Here is a 23,778-nt window from a genome sequence, read left to right on the forward strand (position 1 = left end):
AAACCTGGAATTCTATTGAATGTACATTCACCACATATGACACTGGAATGGGAAGCGTCAGGTGTGGAATTCCATATGATTTACAGCTGGATTTTCTAGCACCGTTTTTTATGGAATAAGGTTGACTCTAGAATGAATAATTCCCCACACACAACAGCTAGATGCAATCGAAAAAAGCCAGAGTATTCAAGGCAACTGGTTCAGGATACATCAAAGAAGGATATGGTTGAGTGCTGTTTCCACATCTTGTGAGATGACTTAAGGTACCCCTGCTCTTTTTGCAGGACACACAGCTATGTTACATTAGCATGTACAGTGTTGAGATCTAGATGCATCTACGGCTAGGGGCGGCATGTTAATTCTGGGTTTTAGTCCATTTCATTCTCAGTTATGTGGAGGAAAAAATGGCACGATCTTTCTTAGAGAGGTGAATGGTATGCCCTGATTTCTTTTGCATGGCTAAATGTATGGGGTGTGGGTTTAAGCACTGGGAAAGAGCAGTCTTCTGACCATTATAACTGCAGACGATTTTAATCCAGCGAGGCAACCGAAGTGTATTGATATTCCAACATGAGAACAGCATTTTTGCTACCTTCCCTCTTCATGGTGTGTAGACGCATTTGTTAGCGGTTTCAAGCAGCCTTCTTAGCGCAGTAGGCAGCGCGTCAGTCTCATAATCTGAAGGTCCTGAGTTCGATCCTCAGAGAGGGCATTGCAGTGTTTCTTTTGTCAAGAGAAACATCTCAGATTTTCTCCAAATCTGTAAACTATTCCTCCACATTGCATCTTGCTCAGTTTTAAGGAGTTGGTGTCTTTGTAGATTCCCTCTTTCATATCCATGGCCACTCATTGTAGGTGAGTTTTAGCTGGTTCGGCTGCCGAAACATCTACCTTGGTACAATGAAACTGGAAGTCTTCCAAGTGCCTTCATATATTTAGTCAAGGCTTTGGAATGAATTCTGATCTGCAGGTCCTTGTTTATTTCTCTTCCAACATCCCTCAGAAATGACTATGTGGTCAATTTCATTGGAAAGCAGAAGAAGTCTACCCTTCTGTCCTAGCATTTATTTGGAGCTAGGGAAATGTTTCTCAATCAGAGGGGCACATAATGTTTTAACAAGAGAGAAAGCAGCTATGGAAAACAAAAAAGGGGAAACTCCTCCGAGCCGGATTTGAACCAGCGACCTAAGGATTTCTGTTTCTCCACTACAGTCCTCCGCTCTCCCAACTGAGCTATCGGAGGATTAGGCAGTACAGCTTTCCATGCTGCATTCATCTTTCTTTCAATAATGGTTGCGGCGGGAGTGGGGTGGGAGTACTGCAGTCTAATCTTGAAAATCATGAATATGACCTGCAGCTTGCTCTACAAATTGCCACTTCCTAGAGTGCATTCTCAGCTACATCTTATCACCATAAAGGGGGACTGCTTACCTACCTGAATGTGCTGTGCTGGCGTGAAGGAAAGCAGGGGACCTAGAATTAGAAATCCTACAGAAAGGAGTTTTCCTGAAAGGGCATGGGGCCGAGGAATCCACAGCCCTTTGGAAGCATTTCTGGCAAAAGGATGACAGCATGGGAACATGAAGGAAAGGACAGAAAGTTAGGAGAGTCATTACTCCGTACGGAGCATGAAGAACATGCATTTTTAATGCTTCTGTGAAAGGAACTGGAAAAGCAAAACCAGTAGATTAATGGACCATTCAGAAGGGATTAGGATGAAGAAAACATTCTGTTTTTCTTAAACCTTCTGGTAAGAGTCTCTGGTTTAGAGGAAGAATTCAAATAAATGACCAAGACAGCTGTGCCCGTTTTCTATACTAAGAATGCCAAGATAAATCACCACTTTGGTTTCTTATGGAAGCAAGATTATTTTTTTCTATAAACACGGGAAATGAGATAGCCCCATTTCAAAAGGTTTTGCAAGGCGAAGAAAGTGGGGTTCTGGCACCAGCTGCATGACATCTCACTTCCTTACTCATGATGCCAGCCTAGCTATCTGTCAAAAGGCAAGATTAGCATGGCGAAAAGCTGGAGATGCCGGGGATTGAACCCGGGGCCTCATACATGCTAAGCATGCGCTCTACCACTGAGCTACATCCCCACATCCTGTAGAGGGAGACCTTGCTCCACGCATGGAAACCTGGAATTCTATTGAATGTACATTCACCACATATGACACTGGAATGGGAAGCGTCAGGTGTGGAATTCCATATGATTTACAGCTGGATTTTCTAGCACCGTTTTTTATGGAATAAGGTTGACTCTAGAATGAATAATTCCCCACACACAACAGCTAGATGCAATCGAAAAAAGCCAGAGTATTCAAGGCAACTGGTTCAGGATACATCAAAGAAGGATATGGTTGAGTGCTGTTTCCACATCTTGTGAGATGACTTAAGGTACCCCTGCTCTTTTTGCAGGACACACAGCTATGTTACATTAGCATGTACAGTGTTGAGATCTAGATGCATCTACGGCTAGGGGCGGCATGTTAATTCTGGGTTTTAGTCCATTTCATTCTCAGTTATGTGGAGGAAAAAATGGCACGATCTTTCTTAGAGAGGTGAATGGTATGCCCTGATTTCTTTTGCATGGCTAAATGTATGGGGTGTGGGTTTAAGCACTGGGAAAGAGCAGTCTTCTGACCATTATAACTGCAGACGATTTTAATCCAGCGAGGCAACCGAAGTGTATTGATATTCCAACATGAGAACAGCATTTTTGCTACCTTCCCTCTTCATGGTGTGTAGACGCATTTGTTAGCGGTTTCAAGCAGCCTTCTTAGCGCAGTAGGCAGCGCGTCAGTCTCATAATCTGAAGGTCCTGAGTTCGATCCTCAGAGAGGGCATTGCAGTGTTTCTTTTGTCAAGAGAAACATCTCAGATTTTCTCCAAATCTGTAAACTATTCCTCCACATTGCATCTTGCTCAGTTTTAAGGAGTTGGTGTCTTTGTAGATTCCCTCTTTCATATCCATGGCCACTCATTGTAGGTGAGTTTTAGCTGGTTCGGCTGCCGAAACATCTACCTTGGTACAATGAAACTGGAAGTCTTCCAAGTGCCTTCATATATTTAGTCAAGGCTTTGGAATGAATTCTGATCTGCAGGTCCTTGTTTATTTCTCTTCCAACATCCCTCAGAAATGACTATGTGGTCAATTTCATTGGAAAGCAGAAGAAGTCTACCCTTCTGTCCTAGCATTTATTTGGAGCTAGGGAAATGTTTCTCAATCAGAGGGGCACATAATGTTTTAACAAGAGAGAAAGCAGCTATGGAAAACAAAAAAGGGGAAACTCCTCCGAGCCGGATTTGAACCAGCGACCTAAGGATTTCTGTTTCTCCACTACAGTCCTCCGCTCTCCCAACTGAGCTATCGGAGGATTAGGCAGTACAGCTTTCCATGCTGCATTCATCTTTCTTTCAATAATGGTTGCGGCGGGAGTGGGGTGGGAGTACTGCAGTCTAATCTTGAAAATCATGAATATGACCTGCAGCTTGCTCTACAAATTGCCACTTCCTAGAGTGCATTCTCAGCTACATCTTATCACCATAAAGGGGGACTGCTTACCTACCTGAATGTGCTGTGCTGGCGTGAAGGAAAGCAGGGGACCTAGAATTAGAAATCCTACAGAAAGGAGTTTTCCTGAAAGGGCATGGGGCCGAGGAATCCACAGCCCTTTGGAAGCATTTCTGGCAAAAGGATGACAGCATGGGAACATGAAGGAAAGGACAGAAAGTTAGGAGAGTCATTACTCCGTACGGAGCATGAAGAACATGCATTTTTAATGCTTCTGTGAAAGGAACTGGAAAAGCAAAACCAGTAGATTAATGGACCATTCAGAAGGGATTAGGATGAAGAAAACATTCTGTTTTTCTTAAACCTTCTGGTAAGAGTCTCTGGTTTAGAGGAAGAATTCAAATAAATGACCAAGACAGCTGTGCCCGTTTTCTATACTAAGAATGCCAAGATAAATCACCACTTTGGTTTCTTATGGAAGCAAGATTATTTTTTTCTATAAACACGGGAAATGAGATAGCCCCATTTCAAAAGGTTTTGCAAGGCGAAGAAAGTGGGGTTCTGGCACCAGCTGCATGACATCTCACTTCCTTACTCATGATGCCAGCCTAGCTATCTGTCAAAAGGCAAGATTAGCATGGCGAAAAGCTGGAGATGCCGGGGATTGAACCCGGGGCCTCATACATGCTAAGCATGCGCTCTACCACTGAGCTACATCCCCACATCCTGTAGAGGGAGACCTTGCTCCACGCATGGAAACCTGGAATTCTATTGAATGTACATTCACCACATATGACACTGGAATGGGAAGCGTCAGGTGTGGAATTCCATATGATTTACAGCTGGATTTTCTAGCACCGTTTTTTATGGAATAAGGTTGACTCTAGAATGAATAATTCCCCACACACAACAGCTAGATGCAATCGAAAAAAGCCAGAGTATTCAAGGCAACTGGTTCAGGATACATCAAAGAAGGATATGGTTGAGTGCTGTTTCCACATCTTGTGAGATGACTTAAGGTACCCCTGCTCTTTTTGCAGGACACACAGCTATGTTACATTAGCATGTACAGTGTTGAGATCTAGATGCATCTACGGCTAGGGGCGGCATGTTAATTCTGGGTTTTAGTCCATTTCATTCTCAGTTATGTGGAGGAAAAAATGGCACGATCTTTCTTAGAGAGGTGAATGGTATGCCCTGATTTCTTTTGCATGGCTAAATGTATGGGGTGTGGGTTTAAGCACTGGGAAAGAGCAGTCTTCTGACCATTATAACTGCAGACGATTTTAATCCAGCGAGGCAACCGAAGTGTATTGATATTCTAACATGAGAACAGCATTTTTGCTACCTTCCCTCTTCATGGTGTGTAGACGCATTTGTTAGCGGTTTCAAGCAGCCTTCTTAGCGCAGTAGGCAGCGCGTCAGTCTCATAATCTGAAGGTCCTGAGTTCGATCCTCAGAGAGGGCATTGCAGTGTTTCTTTTGTCAAGAGAAACATCTCAGATTTTCTCCAAATCTGTAAACTATTCCTCCACATTGCATCTTGCTCAGTTTTAAGGAGTTGGTGTCTTTGTAGATTCCCTCTTTCATATCCATGGCCACTCATTGTAGGTGAGTTTTAGCTGGTTCGGCTGCCGAAACATCTACCTTGGTACAATGAAACTGGAAGTCTTCCAAGTGCCTTCATATATTTAGTCAAGGCTTTGGAATGAATTCTGATCTGCAGGTCCTTGTTTATTTCTCTTCCAACATCCCTCAGAAATGACTATGTGGTCAATTTCATTGGAAAGCAGAAGAAGTCTACCCTTCTGTCCTAGCATTTATTTGGAGCTAGGGAAATGTTTCTCAATCAGAGGGGCACATAATGTTTTAACAAGAGAGAAAGCAGCTATGGAAAACAAAAAAGGGGAAACTCCTCCGAGCCGGATTTGAACCAGCGACCTAAGGATTTCTGTTTCTCCACTACAGTCCTCCGCTCTCCCAACTGAGCTATCGGAGGATTAGGCAGTACAGCTTTCCATGCTGCATTCATCTTTCTTTCAATAATGGTTGCGGCGGGAGTGGGGTGGGAGTACTGCAGTCTAATCTTGAAAATCATGAATATGACCTGCAGCTTGCTCTACAAATTGCCACTTCCTAGAGTGCATTCTCAGCTACATCTTATCACCATAAAGGGGGACTGCTTACCTACCTGAATGTGCTGTGCTGGCGTGAAGGAAAGCAGGGGACCTAGAATTAGAAATCCTACAGAAAGGAGTTTTCCTGAAAGGGCATGGGGCCGAGGAATCCACAGCCCTTTGGAAGCATTTCTGGCAAAAGGATGACAGCATGGGAACATGAAGGAAAGGACAGAAAGTTAGGAGAGTCATTACTCCGTACGGAGCATGAAGAACATGCATTTTTAATGCTTCTGTGAAAGGAACTGGAAAAGCAAAACCAGTAGATTAATGGACCATTCAGAAGGGATTAGGATGAAGAAAACATTCTGTTTTTCTTAAACCTTCTGGTAAGAGTCTCTGGTTTAGAGGAAGAATTCAAATAAATGACCAAGACAGCTGTGCCCGTTTTCTATACTAAGAATGCCAAGATAAATCACCACTTTGGTTTCTTATGGAAGCAAGATTATTTTTTTCTATAAACACGGGAAATGAGATAGCCCCATTTCAAAAGGTTTTGCAAGGCGAAGAAAGTGGGGTTCTGGCACCAGCTGCATGACATCTCACTTCCTTACTCATGATGCCAGCCTAGCTATCTGTCAAAAGGCAAGATTAGCATGGCGAAAAGCTGGAGATGCCGGGGATTGAACCCGGGGCCTCATACATGCTAAGCATGCGCTCTACCACTGAGCTACATCCCCACATCCTGTAGAGGGAGACCTTGCTCCACGCATGGAAACCAGGAATTCTATTGAATGTACATTCACCACATATGACACTGGAATGGGAAGCGTCAGGTGTGGAATTCCATATGATTTACAGCTGGATTTTCTAGCACCGTTTTTTATGGAATAAGGTTGACTCTAGAATGAATAATTCCCCACACACAACAGCTAGATGCAATCGAAAAAAGCCAGAGTATTCAAGGCAACTGGTTCAGGATACATCAAAGAAGGATATGGTTGAGTGCTGTTTCCACATCTTGTGAGATGACTTAAGGTACCCCTGCTCTTTTTGCAGGACACACAGCTATGTTACATTAGCATGTACAGTGTTGAGATCTAGATGCATCTACGGCTAGGGGCGGCATGTTAATTCTGGGTTTTAGTCCATTTCATTCTCAGTTATGTGGAGGAAAAAATGGCACGATCTTTCTTAGAGAGGTGAATGGTATGCCCTGATTTCTTTTGCATGGCTAAATGTATGGGGTGTGGGTTTAAGCACTGGGAAAGAGCAGTCTTCTGACCATTATAACTGCAGACGATTTTAATCCAGCGAGGCAACTGAAGTGTATTGATATTCCAACATGAGAACAGCATTTTTGCTACCTTCCCTCTTCATGGTGTGTAGACGCATTTGTTAGCGGTTTCAAGCAGCCTTCTTAGCGCAGTAGGCAGCGCGTCAGTCTCATAATCTGAAGGTCCTGAGTTCGATCCTCAGAGAGGGCATTGCAGTGTTTCTTTTGTCAAGAGAAACATCTCAGATTTTCTCCAAATCTGTAAACTATTCCTCCACATTGCATCTTGCTCAGTTTTAAGGAGTTGGTGTCTTTGTAGATTCCCTCTTTCATATCCATGGCCACTCATTGTAGGTGAGTTTTAGCTGGTTCGGCTGCCGAAACATCTACCTTGGTACAATGAAACTGGAAGTCTTCCAAGTGCCTTCATATATTTAGTCAAGGCTTTGGAATGAATTCTGATCTGCAGGTCCTTGTTTATTTCTCTTCCAACATCCCTCAGAAATGACTATGTGGTCAATTTCATTGGAAAGCAGAAGAAGTCTACCCTTCTGTCCTAGCATTTATTTGGAGCTAGGGAAATGTTTCTCAATCAGAGGGGCACATAATGTTTTAACAAGAGAGAAAGCAGCTATGGAAAACAAAAAAGGGGAAACTCCTCCGAGCCGGATTTGAACCAGCGACCTAAGGATTTCTGTTTCTCCACTACAGTCCTCCGCTCTCCCAACTGAGCTATCGGAGGATTAGGCAGTACAGCTTTCCATGCTGCATTCATCTTTCTTTCAATAATGGTTGCGGCGGGAGTGGGGTGGGAGTACTGCAGTCTAATCTTGAAAATCATGAATATGACCTGCAGCTTGCTCTACAAATTGCCACTTCCTAGAGTGCATTCTCAGCTACATCTTATCACCATAAAGGGGGACTGCTTACCTACCTGAATGTGCTGTGCTGGCGTGAAGGAAAGCAGGGGACCTAGAATTAGAAATCCTACAGAAAGGAGTTTTCCTGAAAGGGCATGGGGCCGAGGAATCCACAGCCCTTTGGAAGCATTTCTGGCAAAAGGATGACAGCATGGGAACATGAAGGAAAGGACAGAAAGTTAGGAGAGTCATTACTCCGTACGGAGCATGAAGAACATGCATTTTTAATGCTTCTGTGAAAGGAACTGGAAAAGCAAAACCAGTAGATTAATGGACCATTCAGAAGGGATTAGGATGAAGAAAACATTCTGTTTTTCTTAAACCTTCTGGTAAGAGTCTCTGGTTTAGAGGAAGAATTCAAATAAATGACCAAGACAGCTGTGCCCGTTTTCTATACTAAGAATGCCAAGATAAATCACCACTTTGGTTTCTTATGGAAGCAAGATTATTTTTTTCTATAAACACGGGAAATGAGATAGCCCCATTTCAAAAGGTTTTGCAAGGCGAAGAAAGTGGGGTTCTGGCACCAGCTGCATGACATCTCACTTCCTTACTCATGATGCCAGCCTAGCTATCTGTCAAAAGGCAAGATTAGCATGGCGAAAAGCTGGAGATGCCGGGGATTGAACCCGGGGCCTCATACATGCTAAGCATGCGCTCTACCACTGAGCTACATCCCCACATCCTGTAGAGGGAGACCTTGCTCCACGCATGGAAACCTGGAATTCTATTGAATGTACATTCACCACATATGACACTGGAATGGGAAGCGTCAGGTGTGGAATTCCATATGATTTACAGCTGGATTTTCTAGCACCGTTTTTTATGGAATAAGGTTGACTCTAGAATGAATAATTCCCCACACACAACAGCTAGATGCAATCGAAAAAAGCCAGAGTATTCAAGGCAACTGGTTCAGGATACATCAAAGAAGGATATGGTTGAGTGCTGTTTCCACATCTTGTGAGATGACTTAAGGTACCCCTGCTCTTTTTGCAGGACACACAGCTATGTTACATTAGCATGTACAGTGTTGAGATCTAGATGCATCTACGGCTAGGGGCGGCATGTTAATTCTGGGTTTTAGTCCATTTCATTCTCAGTTATGTGGAGGAAAAAATGGCACGATCTTTCTTAGAGAGGTGAATGGTATGCCCTGATTTCTTTTGCATGGCTAAATGTATGGGGTGTGGGTTTAAGCACTGGGAAAGAGCAGTCTTCTGACCATTATAACTGCAGACGATTTTAATCCAGCGAGGAAACCGAAGTGTATTGATATTCTAACATGAGAACAGCATTTTTGCTACCTTCCCTCTTCATGGTGTGTAGACGCATTTGTTAGCGGTTTCAAGCAGCCTTCTTAGCGCAGTAGGCAGCGCGTCAGTCTCATAATCTGAAGGTCCTGAGTTCGATCCTCAGAGAGGGCATTGCAGTGTTTCTTTTGTCAAGAGAAACATCTCAGATTTTCTCCAAATCTGTAAACTATTCCTCCACATTGCATCTTGCTCAGTTTTAAGGAGTTGGTGTCTTTGTAGATTCCCTCTTTCATATCCATGGCCACTCATTGTAGGTGAGTTTTAGCTGGTTCGGCTGCCGAAACATCTACCTTGGTACAATGAAACTGGAAGTCTTCCAAGTGCCTTCATATATTTAGTCAAGGCTTTGGAATGAATTCTGATCTGCAGGTCCTTGTTTATTTCTCTTCCAACATCCCTCAGAAATGACTATGTGGTCAATTTCATTGGAAAGCAGAAGAAGTCTACCCTTCTGTCCTAGCATTTATTTGGAGCTAGGGAAATGTTTCTCAATCAGAGGGGCACATAATGTTTTAACAAGAGAGAAAGCAGCTATGGAAAACAAAAAAGGGGAAACTCCTCCGAGCCGGATTTGAACCAGCGACCTAAGGATTTCTGTTTCTCCACTACAGTCCTCCGCTCTCCCAACTGAGCTATCGGAGGATTAGGCAGTACAGCTTTCCATGCTGCATTCATCTTTCTTTCAATAATGGTTGCGGCGGGAGTGGGGTGGGAGTACTGCAGTCTAATCTTGAAAATCATGAATATGACCTGCAGCTTGCTCTACAAATTGCCACTTCCTAGAGTGCATTCTCAGCTACATCTTATCACCATAAAGGGGGACTGCTTACCTACCTGAATGTGCTGTGCTGGCGTGAAGGAAAGCAGGGGACCTAGAATTAGAAATCCTACAGAAAGGAGTTTTCCTGAAAGGGCATGGGGCCGAGGAATCCACAGCCCTTTGGAAGCATTTCTGGCAAAAGGATGACAGCATGGGAACATGAAGGAAAGGACAGAAAGTTAGGAGAGTCATTACTCCGTACGGAGCATGAAGAACATGCATTTTTAATGCTTCTGTGAAAGGAACTGGAAAAGCAAAACCAGTAGATTAATGGACCATTCAGAAGGGATTAGGATGAAGAAAACATTCTGTTTTTCTTAAACCTTCTGGTAAGAGTCTCTGGTTTAGAGGAAGAATTCAAATAAATGACCAAGACAGCTGTGCCCGTTTTCTATACTAAGAATGCCAAGATAAATCACCACTTTGGTTTCTTATGGAAGCAAGATTATTTTTTTCTATAAACACGGGAAATGAGATAGCCCCATTTCAAAAGGTTTTGCAAGGCGAAGAAAGTGGGGTTCTGGCACCAGCTGCATGACATCTCACTTCCTTACTCATGATGCCAGCCTAGCTATCTGTCAAAAGGCAAGATTAGCATGGCGAAAAGCTGGAGATGCCGGGGATTGAACCCGGGGCCTCATACATGCTAAGCATGCGCTCTACCACTGAGCTACATCCCCACATCCTGTAGAGGGAGACCTTGCTCCACGCATGGAAACCAGGAATTCTATTGAATGTACATTCACCACATATGACACTGGAATGGGAAGCGTCAGGTGTGGAATTCCATATGATTTACAGCTGGATTTTCTAGCACCGTTTTTTATGGAATAAGGTTGACTCTAGAATGAATAATTCCCCACACACAACAGCTAGATGCAATCGAAAAAAGCCAGAGTATTCAAGGCAACTGGTTCAGGATACATCAAAGAAGGATATGGTTGAGTGCTGTTTCCACATCTTGTGAGATGACTTAAGGTACCCCTGCTCTTTTTGCAGGACACACAGCTATGTTACATTAGCATGTACAGTGTTGAGATCTAGATGCATCTACGGCTAGGGGCGGCATGTTAATTCTGGGTTTTAGTCCATTTCATTCTCAGTTATGTGGAGGAAAAAATGGCACGATCTTTCTTAGAGAGGTGAATGGTATGCCCTGATTTCTTTTGCATGGCTAAATGTATGGGGTGTGGGTTTAAGCACTGGGAAAGAGCAGTCTTCTGACCATTATAACTGCAGACGATTTTAATCCAGCGAGGCAACCGAAGTGTATTGATATTCCAACATGAGAACAGCATTTTTGCTACCTTCCCTCTTCATGGTGTGTAGACGCATTTGTTAGCGGTTTCAAGCAGCCTTCTTAGCGCAGTAGGCAGCGCGTCAGTCTCATAATCTGAAGGTCCTGAGTTCGATCCTCAGAGAGGGCATTGCAGTGTTTCTTTTGTCAAGAGAAACATCTCAGATTTTCTCCAAATCTGTAAACTATTCCTCCACATTGCATCTTGCTCAGTTTTAAGGAGTTGGTGTCTTTGTAGATTCCCTCTTTCATATCCATGGCCACTCATTGTAGGTGAGTTTTAGCTGGTTCGGCTGCCGAAACATCTACCTTGGTACAATGAAACTGGAAGTCTTCCAAGTGCCTTCATATATTTAGTCAAGGCTTTGGAATGAATTCTGATCTGCAGGTCCTTGTTTATTTCTCTTCCAACATCCCTCAGAAATGACTATGTGGTCAATTTCATTGGAAAGCAGAAGAAGTCTACCCTTCTGTCCTAGCATTTATTTGGAGCTAGGGAAATGTTTCTCAATCAGAGGGGCACATAATGTTTTAACAAGAGAGAAAGCAGCTATGGAAAACAAAAAAGGGGAAACTCCTCCGAGCCGGATTTGAACCAGCGACCTAAGGATTTCTGTTTCTCCACTACAGTCCTCCGCTCTCCCAACTGAGCTATCGGAGGATTAGGCAGTACAGCTTTCCATGCTGCATTCATCTTTCTTTCAATAATGGTTGCGGCGGGAGTGGGGTGGGAGTACTGCAGTCTAATCTTGAAAATCATGAATATGACCTGCAGCTTGCTCTACAAATTGCCACTTCCTAGAGTGCATTCTCAGCTACATCTTATCACCATAAAGGGGGACTGCTTACCTACCTGAATGTGCTGTGCTGGCGTGAAGGAAAGCAGGGGACCTAGAATTAGAAATCCTACAGAAAGGAGTTTTCCTGAAAGGGCATGGGGCCGAGGAATCCACAGCCCTTTGGAAGCATTTCTGGCAAAAGGATGACAGCATGGGAACATGAAGGAAAGGACAGAAAGTTAGGAGAGTCATTACTCCGTACGGAGCATGAAGAACATGCATTTTTAATGCTTCTGTGAAAGGAACTGGAAAAGCAAAACCAGTAGATTAATGGACCATTCAGAAGGGATTAGGATGAAGAAAACATTCTGTTTTTCTTAAACCTTCTGGTAAGAGTCTCTGGTTTAGAGGAAGAATTCAAATAAATGACCAAGACAGCTGTGCCCGTTTTCTATACTAAGAATGCCAAGATAAATCACCACTTTGGTTTCTTAAGGAAGCAAGATTATTTTTTTCTATAAACACGGGAAATGAGATAGCCCCATTTCAAAAGGTTTTGCAAGGCGAAGAAAGTGGGGTTCTGGCACCAGCTGCATGACATCTCACTTCCTTACTCATGATGCCAGCCTAGCTATCTGTCAAAAGGCAAGATTAGCATGGCGAAAAGCTGGAGATGCCGGGGATTGAACCCGGGGCCTCATACATGCTAAGCATGCGCTCTACCACTGAGCTACATCCCCACATCCTGTAGAGGGAGACCTTGCTCCACGCATGGAAACCTGGAATTCTATTGAATGTACATTCACCACATATGACACTGGAATGGGAAGCGTCAGGTGTGGAATTCCATATGATTTACAGCTGGATTTTCTAGCACCGTTTTTTATGGAATAAGGTTGACTCTAGAATGAATAATTCCCCACACACAACAGCTAGATGCAATCGAAAAAAGCCAGAGTATTCAAGGCAACTGGTTCAGGATACATCAAAGAAGGATATGGTTGAGTGCTGTTTCCACATCTTGTGAGATGACTTAAGGTACCCCTGCTCTTTTTGCAGGACACACAGCTATGTTACATTAGCATGTACAGTGTTGAGATCTAGATGCATCTACGGCTAGGGGCGGCATGTTAATTCTGGGTTTTAGTCCATTTCATTCTCAGTTATGTGGAGGAAAAAATGGCACGATCTTTCTTAGAGAGGTGAATGGTATGCCCTGATTTCTTTTGCATGGCTAAATGTATGGGGTGTGGGTTTAAGCACTGGGAAAGAGCAGTCTTCTGACCATTATAACTGCAGACGATTTTAATCCAGCGAGGCAACCGAAGTGTATTGATATTCCAACATGAGAACAGCATTTTTGCTACCTTCCCTCTTCATGGTGTGTAGACGCATTTGTTAGCGGTTTCAAGCAGCCTTCTTAGCGCAGTAGGCAGCGCGTCAGTCTCATAATCTGAAGGTCCTGAGTTCCATCCTCAGAGAGGGCATTGCAGTGTTTCTTTTGTCAAGAGAAACATCTCAGATTTTCTCCAAATCTGTAAACTATTCCTCCACATTGCATCTTGCTCAGTTTTAAGGAGTTGGTGTCTTTGTAGATTCCCTCTTTCATATCCATGGCCACTCATTGTAGGTGAGTTTTAGCTGGTTCGGCTGCCGAAACATCTACCTTGGTACAATGAAACTGGAAGTCTTCCAAGTGCCTTCATATATTTAGTCAAGGCTTTGGAATGAATTCTGATCTGCAGGTCCTTGTTTATTTCTCTTCCAACATCCCTCAGAAATGACTATGTGGTCAATTTCATTGGAAAGCAGAAGAAGTCTACCCTTCTGTCCTAGCATTTATTTGGAGCTAGGGAAATGTTTCTCAATCAGAGGGGCACATAATGTTTTAACAAGAGAGAAAGCAGCTATGGAAAACAAAAAAGGGGAAACTCCTCCGAGCCGGATTTGAACCAGCGACCTAAGGATTTCTGTTTCTCCACTACAGTCCTCCGCTCTCCCAACTGAGCTATCGGAGGATTAGGCAGTACAGCTTTCCATGCTGCATTCATCTTTCTTTCAATAATGGTTGCGGCGGGAGTGGGGTGGGAGTACTGCAGTCTAATCTTGAAAATCATGAATATGACCTGCAGCTTGCTCTACAAATTGCCACTTCCTAGAGTGCATTCTCAGCTACATCTTATCACCATAAAGGGGGACTGCTTACCTACCTGAATGTGCTGTGCTGGCGTGAAGGAAAGCAGGGGACCTAGAATTAGAAATCCTACAGAAAGGAGTTTTCCTGAAAGGGCATGGGGCCGAGGAATCCACAGCCCTTTGGAAGCATTTCTGGCAAAAGGATGACAGCATGGGAACATGAAGGAAAGGACAGAAAGTTAGGAGAGTCATTACTCCGTACGGAGCATGAAGAACATGCATTTTTAATGCTTCTGTGAAAGGAACTGGAAAAGCAAAACCAGTAGATTAATGGACCATTCAGAAGGGATTAGGATGAAGAAAACATTCTGTTTTTCTTAAACCTTCTGGTAAGAGTCTCTGGTTTAGAGGAAGAATTCAAATAAATGACCAAGACAGCTGTGCCCGTTTTCTATACTAAGAATGCCAAGATAAATCACCACTTTGGTTTCTTAAGGAAGCAAGATTATTTTTTTCTATAAACACGGGAAATGAGATAGCCCCATTTCAAAAGGTTTTGCAAGGCGAAGAAAGTGGGGTTCTGGCACCAGCTGCATGACATCTCACTTCCTTACTCATGATGCCAGCCTAGCTATCTGTCAAAAGGCAAGATTAGCATGGCGAAAAGCTGGAGATGCCGGGGATTGAACCCGGGGCCTCATACATGCTAAGCATGCGCTCTACCACTGAGCTACATCCCCACATCCTGTAGAGGGAGACCTTGCTCCACGCATGGAAACCTGGAATTCTATTGAATGTACATTCACCACATATGACACTGGAATGGGAAGCGTCAGGTGTGGAATTCCATATGATTTACAGCTGGATTTTCTAGCACCGTTTTTTATGGAATAAGGTTGACTCTAGAATGAATAATTCCCCACACACAACAGCTAGATGCAATCGAAAAAAGCCAGAGTATTCAAGGCAACTGGTTCAGGATACATCAAAGAAGGATATGGTTGAGTGCTGTTTCCACATCTTGTGAGATGACTTAAGGTACCCCTGCTCTTTTTGCAGGACACACAGCTATGTTACATTAGCATGTACAGTGTTGAGATCTAGATGCATCTACGGCTAGGGGCGGCATGTTAATTCTGGGTTTTAGTCCATTTCATTCTCAGTTATGTGGAGGAAAAAATGGCACGATCTTTCTTAGAGAGGTGAATGGTATGCCCTGATTTCTTTTGCATGGCTAAATGTATGGGGTGTGGGTTTAAGCACTGGGAAAGAGCAGTCTTCTGACCATTATAACTGCAGACGATTTTAATCCAGCGAGGCAACCGAAGTGTATTGATATTCCAACATGAGAACAGCATTTTTGCTACCTTCCCTCTTCATGGTGTGTAGACGCATTTGTTAGCGGTTTCAAGCAGCCTTCTTAGCGCAGTAGGCAGCGCGTCAGTCTCATAATCTGAAGGTCCTGAGTTCCATCCTCAGAGAGGGCATTGCAGTGTTTCTTTTGTCAAGAGAAACATCTCAGATTTTCTCCAAATCTGTAAACTATTCCTCCACATTGCATCTTGCTCAGTTTTAAGGAGTTGGTGTCTTTGTAGATTCCCTCTTTCATATCCATGGCCACTCATTGTAGGTGAGTTTTAGCTGGTTCGGCTGCCGAAACATCTACCTTGGTACAATGAAACTGGAAGTCTTCCAAGTGCCTTCATATATTTAGTCAAGGCTTTGGAATGAATTCTGATCTGCAGGTCCTTGTTTATTTCTCTTCCAACATCCCTCAGAAATGACTATGTGGTCAATTTCATTGGAAAGCAGAAGAAGTCTACCCTTCTGTCCTAGCATTTATTTGGAGCTAGGGAAATGTTTCTCAATCAGAGGGGCACATAATGTTTTAACAAGAGAGAAAGCAGCTATGGAAAACAAAAAAGGGGAAACTCCTCCGAGCCGGATTTGAACCAGCGACCTAAGGATTTCTGTTTCTCCACTACAGTCCTCCGCTCTCCCAACTGAGCTATCGGAGGATTAGGCAGTACAGCTTTCCATGCTGCATTCATCTTTCTTTCAATAATGGTTGCGGCGGGAGTGGGGTGGGAGTACTGCAGTCTAATCTTGAAAATCATGAATATGACCTGCAGCTTGCTCTACAAATTGCCACTTCCTAGAGTGCATTCTCAGCTACATCTTATCACCATAAAGGGGGACTGCTTACCTACCTGAATGTGCTGTGCTGGCGTGAAGGAAAGCAGGGGACCTAGAATTAGAAATCCTACAGAAAGGAGTTTTCCTGAAAGGGCATGGGGCCGAGGAATCCACAGCCCTTTGGAAGCATTTCTGGCAAAAGGATGACAGCATGGGAACATGAAGGAAAGGACAGAAAGTTAGGAGAGTCATTACTCCGTACGGAGCATGAAGAACATGCATTTTTAATGCTTCTGTGAAAGGAACTGGAAAAGCAAAACCAGTAGATTAATGGACCATTCAGAAGGGATTAGGATGAAGAAAACATTCTGTTTTTCTTAAACCTTCTGGTAAGAGTCTCTGGTTTAGAGGAAGAATTCAAATAAATGACCAAGACAGCTGTGCCCGTTTTCTATACTAAGAATGCCAAGATAAATCACCACTTTGGTTTCTTATGGAAGCAAGATTATTTTTTTCTATAAACACGGGAAATGAGATAGCCCCATTTCAAAAGGTTTTGCAAGGCGAAGAAAGTGGGGTTCTGGCACCAGCTGCATGACATCTCACTTCCTTACTCATGATGCCAGCCTAGCTATCTGTCAAAAGGCAAGATTAGCATGGCGAAAAGCTGGAGATGCCGGGGATTGAACCCGGGGCCTCATACATGCTAAGCATGCGCTCTACCACTGAGCTACATCCCCACATCCTGTAGAGGGAGACCTTGCTCCACGCATGGAAACCAGGAATTCTATTGAATGTACATTCACCACATATGACACTGGAATGGGAAGCGTCAGGTGTGGAATTCCATATGATTTACAGCTGGATTTTCTAGCACCGTTTTTTATGGAATAAGGTTGACTCTAGAATGAATAATTCCCCACACACAACAGCTAGATGCAATCGAAAAAAGCCAGAGTATTCAAGGCAACTGGTTCAGGATACATCAAAGAAGGATATGGTTGAGTGCTGTTTCCACATCTTGTGAGATGACTTAAGGTACCCCTGCTCTTTTTGCAGGACACACAGCTATGTTACATTAGCATGTACAGTGTTGAGATCTAGATGCATCTACGGCTAGGGGCGGCATGTTAATTCTGGGTTTTAGTCCATTTCATTCTCAGTTATGTGGAGGAAAAAATGGCACGATCTTTCTTAGAGAGGTGAATGGTATGCCCTGATTTCTTTTGCATGGCTAAATGTATGGGGTGTGGGTTTAAGCACTGGGAAAGAGCAGTCTTCTGACCATTATAACTGCAGACGATTTTAATCCAGCGAGGCAACCGAAGTGTATTGATATTCCAACATGAGAACAGCATTTTTGCTACCTTCCCTCTTCATGGTGTGTAGACGCATTTGTTAGCGGTTTCAAGCAGCCTTCTTAGCGCAGTAGGCAGCGCGTCAGTCTCATAATCTGAAGGTCCTGAGTTCGATCCTCAGAGAGGGCATTGCAGTGTTTCTTTTGTCAAGAGAAACATCTCAGATTTTCTCCAAATCTGTAAACTATTCCTCCACATTGCATCTTGCTCAGTTTTAAGGAGTTGGTGTCTTTGTAGATTCCCTCTTTCATATCCATGGCCACTCATTGTAGGTGAGTTTTAGCTGGTTCGGCTGCCGAAACATCTACCTTGGTACAATGAAACTGGAAGTCTTCCAAGTGCCTTCATATATTTAGTCAAGGCTTTGGAATGAATTCTGATCTGCAGGTCCTTGTTTATTTCTCTTCCAACATCCCTCAGAAATGACTATGTGGTCAATTTCATTGGAAAGCAGAAGAAGTCTACCCTTCTGTCCTAGCATTTATTTGGAGCTAGGGAAATGTTTCTCAATCAGAGGGGCACATAATGTTTTAACAAGAGAGAAAGCAGCTATGGAAAACAAAAAAGGGGAAACTCCTCCGAGCCGGATTTGAACCAGCGACCTAAGGATTTCTGTTTCTCCACTACAGTCCTCCGCTCTCCCAACTGAGCTATCGGAGGATTAGGCAGTACAGCTTTCCATGCTGCATTCATCTTTCTTTCAATAATGGTTGCGGCGGGAGTGGGGTGGGAGTACTGCAGTCTAATCTTGAAAATCATGAATATGACCTGCAGCTTGCTCTACAAATTGCCACTTCCTAGAGTGCATTCTCAGCTACATCTTATCACCATAAAGGGGGACTGCTTACCTACCTGAATGTGCTGTGCTGGCGTGAAGGAAAGCAGGGGACCTAGAATTAGAAATCCTACAGAAAGGAGTTTTCCTGAAAGGGCATGGGGCCGAGGAATCCACAGCCCTTTGGAAGCATTTCTGGCAAAAGGATGACAGCATGGGAACATGAAGGAAAGGACAGAAAGTTAGGAGAGTCATTACTCCGTACGGAGCATGAAGAACATGCATTTTTAATGCTTCTGTGAAAGGAACTGGAAAAGCAAAACCAGTAGATTAATGGACCATTCAGAAGGGATTAGGATGAAGAAAACATTCTGTTTTTCTTAAACCTTCTGGTAAGAGTCTCTGGTTTAGAGGAAGAATTCAAATAAATGACCAAGACAGCTGTGCCCGTTTTCTATACTAAGAATGCCAAGATAAATCACCACTTTGGTTTCTTATGGAAGCAAGATTATTTTTTTCTATAAACACGGGAAATGAGATAGCCCCATTTCAAAAGGTTTTGCAAGGCGAAGAAAGTGGGGTTCTGGCACCAGCTGCATGACATCTCACTTCCTTACTCATGATGCCAGCCTAGCTATCTGTCAAAAGGCAAGATTAGCATGGCGAAAAGCTGGAGATGCCGGGGATTGAACCCGGGGCCTCATACATGCTAAGCATGCGCTCTACCACTGAGCTACATCCCCACATCCTGTAGAGGGAGACCTTGCTCCACGCATGGAAACCTGGAATTCTATTGAATGTACATTCACCACATATGACACTGGAATGGGAAGCGTCAGGTGTGGAATTCCATATGATTTACAGCTGGATTTTCTAGCACCGTTTTTTATGGAATAAGGTTGACTCTAGAATGAATAATTCCCCACACACAACAGCTAGATGCAATCGAAAAAAGCCAGAGTATTCAAGGCAACTGGTTCAGGATACATCAAAGAAGGATATGGTTGAGTGCTGTTTCCACATCTTGTGAGATGACTTAAGGTACCCCTGCTCTTTTTGCAGGACACACAGCTATGTTACATTAGCATGTACAGTGTTGAGATCTAGATGCATCTACGGCTAGGGGCGGCATGTTAATTCTGGGTTTTAGTCCATTTCATTCTCAGTTATGTGGAGGAAAAAATGGCACGATCTTTCTTAGAGAGGTGAATGGTATGCCCTGATTTCTTTTGCATGGCTAAATGTATGGGGTGTGGGTTTAAGCACTGGGAAAGAGCAGTCTTCTGACCATTATAACTGCAGACGATTTTAATCCAGCGAGGCAACCGAAGTGTATTGATATTCCAACATGAGAACAGCATTTTTGCTACCTTCCCTCTTCATGGTGTGTAGACGCATTTGTTAGCGGTTTCAAGCAGCCTTCTTAGCGCAGTAGGCAGCGCGTCAGTCTCATAATCTGAAGGTCCTGAGTTCGATCCTCAGAGAGGGCATTGCAGTGTTTCTTTTGTCAAGAGAAACATCTCAGATTTTCTCCAAATCTGTAAACTATTCCTCCACATTGCATCTTGCTCAGTTTTAAGGAGTTGGTGTCTTTGTAGATTCCCTCTTTCATATCCATGGCCACTCATTGTAGGTGAGTTTTAGCTGGTTCGGCTGCCGAAACATCTACCTTGGTACAATGAAACTGGAAGTCTTCCAAGTGCCTTCATATATTTAGTCAAGGCTTTGGAATGAATTCTGATCTGCAGGTCCTTGTTTATTTCTCTTCCAACATCCCTCAGAAATGACTATGTGGTCAATTTCATTGGAAAGCAGAAGAAGTCTACCCTTCTGTCCTAGCATTTATTTGGAGCTAGGGAAATGTTTCTCAATCAGAGGGGCACATAATGTTTTAACAAGAGAGAAAGCAGCTATGGAAAACAAAAAAGGGGAAACTCCTCCGAGCCGGATTTGAACCAGCGACCTAAGGATTTCTGTTTCTCCACTACAGTCCTCCGCTCTCCCAACTGAGCTATCGGAGGATTAGGCAGTACAGCTTTCCATGCTGCATTCATCTTTCTTTCAATAATGGTTGCGGCGGGAGTGGGGTGGGAGTACTGCAGTCTAATCTTGAAAATCATGAATATGACCTGCAGCTTGCTCTACAAATTGCCACTTCCTAGAGTGCATTCTCAGCTACATCTTATCACCATAAAGGGGGACTGCTTACCTACCTGAATGTGCTGTGCTGGCGTGAAGGAAAGCAGGGGACCTAGAATTAGAAATCCTACAGAAAGGAGTTTTCCTGAAAGGGCATGGGGCCGAGGAATCCACAGCCCTTTGGAAGCATTTCTGGCAAAAGGATGACAGCATGGGAACATGAAGGAAAGGACAGAAAGTTAGGAGAGTCATTACTCCGTACGGAGCATGAAGAACATGCATTTTTAATGCTTCTGTGAAAGGAACTGGAAAAGCAAAACCAGTAGATTAATGGACCATTCAGAAGGGATTAGGATGAAGAAAACATTCTGTTTTTCTTAAACCTTCTGGTAAGAGTCTCTGGTTTAGAGGAAGAATTCAAATAAATGACCAAGACAGCTGTGCCCGTTTTCTATACTAAGAATGCCAAGATAAATCACCACTTTGGTTTCTTATGGAAGCAAGATTATTTTTTTCTATAAACACGGGAAATGAGATAGCCCCATTTCAAAAGGTTTTGCAAGGCGAAGAAAGTGGGGTTCTGGCACCAGCTGCATGACATCTCACTTCCTTACTCATGATGCCAGCCTAGCTATCTGTCAAAAGGCAAGATTAGCATGGCGAAAAGCTGGAGATGCCGGGGATTGAACCCGGGGCCTCATACATGCTAAGCATGCGCTCTACCACTGAGCTACATCCCCACATCCTGTAGAGGGAGACCTTGCTCCACGCATGGAAACCTGGAATTCTATTGAATGTACATTCACCACATATGACACTGGAATGGGAAGCGTCAGGTGTGGAATTCCATATGATTTACAGCTGGATTTTCTAGCACCGTTTTTTATGGAATAAGGTTGACTCTAGAATGAATAATTCCCCACACACAACAGCTAGATGCAATCGAAAAAAGCCAGAGTATTCAAGGCAACTGGTTCAGGATACATCAAAGAAGGATATGGTTGAGTGCTGTTTCCACATCTTGTGAGATGACTTAAGGTACCCCTGCTCTTTTTGCAGGACACACAGCTATGTTACATTAGCATGTACAGTGTTGAGATCTAGATGCATCTACGGCTAGGGGCGGCATGTTAATTCTGGGTTTTAGTCCATTTCATTCTCAGTTATGTGGAGGAAAAAATGGCACGATCTTTCTTAGAGAGGTGAATGGTATGCCCTGATTTCTTTTGCATGGCTAAATGTATGGGGTGTGGGTTTAAGCACTGGGAAAGAGCAGTCTTCTGACCATTATAACTGCAGACGATTTTAATCCAGCGAGGCAACCGAAGTGTATTGATATTCCAACATGAGAACAGCATTTTTGCTACCTTCCCTCTTCATGGTGTGTAGACGCATTTGTTAGCGGTTTCAAGCAGCCTTCTTAGCGCAGTAGGCAGCGCGTCAGTCTCATAATCTGAAGGTCCTGAGTTCGATCCTCAGAGAGGGCATTGCAGTGTTTCTTTTGTCAAGAGAAACATCTCAGATTTTCTCCAAATCTGTAAACTATTCCTCCACATTGCATCTTGCTCAGTTTTAAGGAGTTGGTGTCTTTGTAGATTCCCTCTTTCATATCCATGGCCACTCATTGTAGGTGAGTTTTAGCTGGTTCGGCTGCCGAAACATCTACCTTGGTACAATGAAACTGGAAGTCTTCCAAGTGCCTTCATATATTTAGTCAAGGCTTTGGAATGAATTCTGATCTGCAGGTCCTTGTTTATTTCTCTTCCAACATCCCTCAGAAATGACTATGTGGTCAATTTCATTGGAAAGCAGAAGAAGTCTACCCTTCTGTCCTAGCATTTATTTGGAGCTAGGGAAATGTTTCTCAATCAGAGGGGCACATAATGTTTTAACAAGAGAGAAAGCAGCTATGGAAAACAAAAAAGGGGAAACTCCTCCGAGCCGGATTTGAACCAGCGACCTAAGGATTTCTGTTTCTCCACTACAGTCCTCCACTCTCCCAACTGAGCTATCGGAGGATTAGGCAGTACAGCTTTCCATGCTGCATTCATCTTTCTTTCAATAATGGTTGCGGCGGGAGTGGGGTGGGAGTACTGCAGTCTAATCTTGAAAATCATGAATATGACCTGCAGCTTGCTCTACAAATTGCCACTTCCTAGAGTGCATTCTCAGCTACATCTTATCACCATAAAGGGGGACTGCTTACCTACCTGAATGTGCTGTGCTGGCGTGAAGGAAAGCAGGGGACCTAGAATTAGAAATCCTACAGAAAGGAGTTTTCCTGAAAGGGCATGGGGCCGAGGAATCCACAGCCCTTTGGAAGCATTTCTGGCAAAAGGATGACAGCATGGGAACATGAAGGAAAGGACAGAAAGTTAGGAGAGTCATTACTCCGTACGGAGCATGAAGAACATGCATTTTTAATGCTTCTGTGAAAGGAACTGGAAAAGCAAAACCAGTAGATTAATGGACCATTCAGAAGGGATTAGGATGAAGAAAACATTCTGTTTTTCTTAAACCTTCTGGTAAGAGTCTCTGGTTTAGAGGAAGAATTCAAATAAATGACCAAGACAGCTGTGCCCGTTTTCTATACTAAGAATGCCAAGATAAATCACCACTTTGGTTTCTTATGGAAGCAAGATTATTTTTTTCTATAAACACGGGAAATGAGATAGCCCCATTTCAAAAGGTTTTGCAAGGCGAAGAAAGTGGGGTTCTGGCACCAGCTGCATGACATCTCACTTCCTTACTCATGATGCCAGCCTAGCTATCTGTCAAAAGGCAAGATTAGCATGGCGAAAAGCTGGAGATGCCGGGGATTGAACCCGGGGCCTCATACATGCTAAGCATGCGCTCTACCACTGAGCTACATCCCCACATCCTGTAGAGGGAGACCTTGCTCCACGCATGGAAACCTGGAATTCTATTGAATGTACATTCACCACATATGACACTGGAATGGGAAGCGTCAGGTGTGGAATTCCATATGATTTACAGCTGGATTTTCTAGCACCGTTTTTTATGGAATAAGGTTGACTCTAGAATGAATAATTCCCCACACACAACAGCTAGATGCAATCGAAAAAAGCCAGAGTATTCAAGGCAACTGGTTCAGGATACATCAAAGAAGGATATGGTTGAGTGCTGTTTCCACATCTTGTGAGATGACTTAAGGTACCCCTGCTCTTTTTGC

General features: G+C 43.5%; 30 non-coding genes across 30 annotated transcripts; 9 read left to right on the forward strand and 21 right to left on the reverse strand.

Annotated features, from left to right (window-relative positions):
- The first annotated feature begins 639 nt into the window (after positions 1 to 639).
- On the forward strand, positions 640 to 712 carry TRNAM-CAU (transfer RNA methionine (anticodon CAU)). The gene has a single exon. It is a non-coding gene; the product is annotated as a tRNA-Met (tRNA).
- Positions 713 to 1,157: 445 nt separating this feature from the next.
- On the reverse strand, positions 1,158 to 1,243 carry TRNAY-GUA (transfer RNA tyrosine (anticodon GUA)). The gene is given in 2 exon segments: positions 1,158 to 1,193; positions 1,207 to 1,243. It is a non-coding gene; the product is annotated as a tRNA-Tyr (tRNA).
- Positions 1,244 to 2,029: 786 nt separating this feature from the next.
- On the reverse strand, positions 2,030 to 2,101 carry TRNAA-AGC (transfer RNA alanine (anticodon AGC)). The gene has a single exon. It is a non-coding gene; the product is annotated as a tRNA-Ala (tRNA).
- A 674-nt stretch (positions 2,102 to 2,775) lies between these two features.
- On the forward strand, positions 2,776 to 2,848 carry TRNAM-CAU (transfer RNA methionine (anticodon CAU)). Its single transcript has one exon. It is a non-coding gene; the product is annotated as a tRNA-Met (tRNA).
- A 445-nt stretch (positions 2,849 to 3,293) lies between these two features.
- Positions 3,294 to 3,379, reverse strand: TRNAY-GUA (transfer RNA tyrosine (anticodon GUA)). Its single transcript is given in 2 exon segments — positions 3,294 to 3,329; positions 3,343 to 3,379. It is a non-coding gene; the product is annotated as a tRNA-Tyr (tRNA).
- Positions 3,380 to 4,165: 786 nt separating this feature from the next.
- Positions 4,166 to 4,237, reverse strand: TRNAA-AGC (transfer RNA alanine (anticodon AGC)). Its single transcript has one exon. It is a non-coding gene; the product is annotated as a tRNA-Ala (tRNA).
- Positions 4,238 to 4,911: 674 nt separating this feature from the next.
- On the forward strand, positions 4,912 to 4,984 carry TRNAM-CAU (transfer RNA methionine (anticodon CAU)). Its single transcript has one exon. It is a non-coding gene; the product is annotated as a tRNA-Met (tRNA).
- A 445-nt stretch (positions 4,985 to 5,429) lies between these two features.
- Positions 5,430 to 5,515, reverse strand: TRNAY-GUA (transfer RNA tyrosine (anticodon GUA)). Its single transcript is given in 2 exon segments — positions 5,430 to 5,465; positions 5,479 to 5,515. It is a non-coding gene; the product is annotated as a tRNA-Tyr (tRNA).
- A 786-nt stretch (positions 5,516 to 6,301) lies between these two features.
- On the reverse strand, positions 6,302 to 6,373 carry TRNAA-AGC (transfer RNA alanine (anticodon AGC)). The gene has a single exon. It is a non-coding gene; the product is annotated as a tRNA-Ala (tRNA).
- Positions 6,374 to 7,047: 674 nt separating this feature from the next.
- TRNAM-CAU (transfer RNA methionine (anticodon CAU)) lies at positions 7,048 to 7,120 on the forward strand. The gene has a single exon. It is a non-coding gene; the product is annotated as a tRNA-Met (tRNA).
- Positions 7,121 to 7,565: 445 nt separating this feature from the next.
- TRNAY-GUA (transfer RNA tyrosine (anticodon GUA)) lies at positions 7,566 to 7,651 on the reverse strand. Its single transcript is given in 2 exon segments — positions 7,566 to 7,601; positions 7,615 to 7,651. It is a non-coding gene; the product is annotated as a tRNA-Tyr (tRNA).
- Positions 7,652 to 8,437: 786 nt separating this feature from the next.
- Positions 8,438 to 8,509, reverse strand: TRNAA-AGC (transfer RNA alanine (anticodon AGC)). The gene has a single exon. It is a non-coding gene; the product is annotated as a tRNA-Ala (tRNA).
- Positions 8,510 to 9,183: 674 nt separating this feature from the next.
- TRNAM-CAU (transfer RNA methionine (anticodon CAU)) lies at positions 9,184 to 9,256 on the forward strand. The gene has a single exon. It is a non-coding gene; the product is annotated as a tRNA-Met (tRNA).
- Positions 9,257 to 9,701: 445 nt separating this feature from the next.
- On the reverse strand, positions 9,702 to 9,787 carry TRNAY-GUA (transfer RNA tyrosine (anticodon GUA)). The gene is given in 2 exon segments: positions 9,702 to 9,737; positions 9,751 to 9,787. It is a non-coding gene; the product is annotated as a tRNA-Tyr (tRNA).
- Positions 9,788 to 10,573: 786 nt separating this feature from the next.
- Positions 10,574 to 10,645, reverse strand: TRNAA-AGC (transfer RNA alanine (anticodon AGC)). Its single transcript has one exon. It is a non-coding gene; the product is annotated as a tRNA-Ala (tRNA).
- Positions 10,646 to 11,319: 674 nt separating this feature from the next.
- Positions 11,320 to 11,392, forward strand: TRNAM-CAU (transfer RNA methionine (anticodon CAU)). The gene has a single exon. It is a non-coding gene; the product is annotated as a tRNA-Met (tRNA).
- Positions 11,393 to 11,837: 445 nt separating this feature from the next.
- Positions 11,838 to 11,923, reverse strand: TRNAY-GUA (transfer RNA tyrosine (anticodon GUA)). The gene is given in 2 exon segments: positions 11,838 to 11,873; positions 11,887 to 11,923. It is a non-coding gene; the product is annotated as a tRNA-Tyr (tRNA).
- A 786-nt stretch (positions 11,924 to 12,709) lies between these two features.
- On the reverse strand, positions 12,710 to 12,781 carry TRNAA-AGC (transfer RNA alanine (anticodon AGC)). The gene has a single exon. It is a non-coding gene; the product is annotated as a tRNA-Ala (tRNA).
- A 1,192-nt stretch (positions 12,782 to 13,973) lies between these two features.
- Positions 13,974 to 14,059, reverse strand: TRNAY-GUA (transfer RNA tyrosine (anticodon GUA)). The gene is given in 2 exon segments: positions 13,974 to 14,009; positions 14,023 to 14,059. It is a non-coding gene; the product is annotated as a tRNA-Tyr (tRNA).
- Positions 14,060 to 14,845: 786 nt separating this feature from the next.
- Positions 14,846 to 14,917, reverse strand: TRNAA-AGC (transfer RNA alanine (anticodon AGC)). The gene has a single exon. It is a non-coding gene; the product is annotated as a tRNA-Ala (tRNA).
- Positions 14,918 to 16,109: 1,192 nt separating this feature from the next.
- TRNAY-GUA (transfer RNA tyrosine (anticodon GUA)) lies at positions 16,110 to 16,195 on the reverse strand. Its single transcript is given in 2 exon segments — positions 16,110 to 16,145; positions 16,159 to 16,195. It is a non-coding gene; the product is annotated as a tRNA-Tyr (tRNA).
- A 786-nt stretch (positions 16,196 to 16,981) lies between these two features.
- On the reverse strand, positions 16,982 to 17,053 carry TRNAA-AGC (transfer RNA alanine (anticodon AGC)). Its single transcript has one exon. It is a non-coding gene; the product is annotated as a tRNA-Ala (tRNA).
- A 674-nt stretch (positions 17,054 to 17,727) lies between these two features.
- TRNAM-CAU (transfer RNA methionine (anticodon CAU)) lies at positions 17,728 to 17,800 on the forward strand. Its single transcript has one exon. It is a non-coding gene; the product is annotated as a tRNA-Met (tRNA).
- A 445-nt stretch (positions 17,801 to 18,245) lies between these two features.
- TRNAY-GUA (transfer RNA tyrosine (anticodon GUA)) lies at positions 18,246 to 18,331 on the reverse strand. Its single transcript is given in 2 exon segments — positions 18,246 to 18,281; positions 18,295 to 18,331. It is a non-coding gene; the product is annotated as a tRNA-Tyr (tRNA).
- Positions 18,332 to 19,117: 786 nt separating this feature from the next.
- TRNAA-AGC (transfer RNA alanine (anticodon AGC)) lies at positions 19,118 to 19,189 on the reverse strand. Its single transcript has one exon. It is a non-coding gene; the product is annotated as a tRNA-Ala (tRNA).
- A 674-nt stretch (positions 19,190 to 19,863) lies between these two features.
- Positions 19,864 to 19,936, forward strand: TRNAM-CAU (transfer RNA methionine (anticodon CAU)). Its single transcript has one exon. It is a non-coding gene; the product is annotated as a tRNA-Met (tRNA).
- Positions 19,937 to 20,381: 445 nt separating this feature from the next.
- Positions 20,382 to 20,467, reverse strand: TRNAY-GUA (transfer RNA tyrosine (anticodon GUA)). The gene is given in 2 exon segments: positions 20,382 to 20,417; positions 20,431 to 20,467. It is a non-coding gene; the product is annotated as a tRNA-Tyr (tRNA).
- Positions 20,468 to 21,253: 786 nt separating this feature from the next.
- TRNAA-AGC (transfer RNA alanine (anticodon AGC)) lies at positions 21,254 to 21,325 on the reverse strand. The gene has a single exon. It is a non-coding gene; the product is annotated as a tRNA-Ala (tRNA).
- A 674-nt stretch (positions 21,326 to 21,999) lies between these two features.
- TRNAM-CAU (transfer RNA methionine (anticodon CAU)) lies at positions 22,000 to 22,072 on the forward strand. Its single transcript has one exon. It is a non-coding gene; the product is annotated as a tRNA-Met (tRNA).
- A 1,317-nt stretch (positions 22,073 to 23,389) lies between these two features.
- On the reverse strand, positions 23,390 to 23,461 carry TRNAA-AGC (transfer RNA alanine (anticodon AGC)). The gene has a single exon. It is a non-coding gene; the product is annotated as a tRNA-Ala (tRNA).
- Between the last annotated feature and the right edge of the window lie 317 nt (positions 23,462 to 23,778).

The sequence above is a fragment of the Pleurodeles waltl genome, unplaced genomic scaffold, assembly GCF_031143425.1.
Source record: "Pleurodeles waltl isolate 20211129_DDA unplaced genomic scaffold, aPleWal1.hap1.20221129 scaffold_107, whole genome shotgun sequence".
Taxonomy (NCBI): domain Eukaryota; kingdom Metazoa; phylum Chordata; class Amphibia; order Caudata; family Salamandridae; genus Pleurodeles; species Pleurodeles waltl.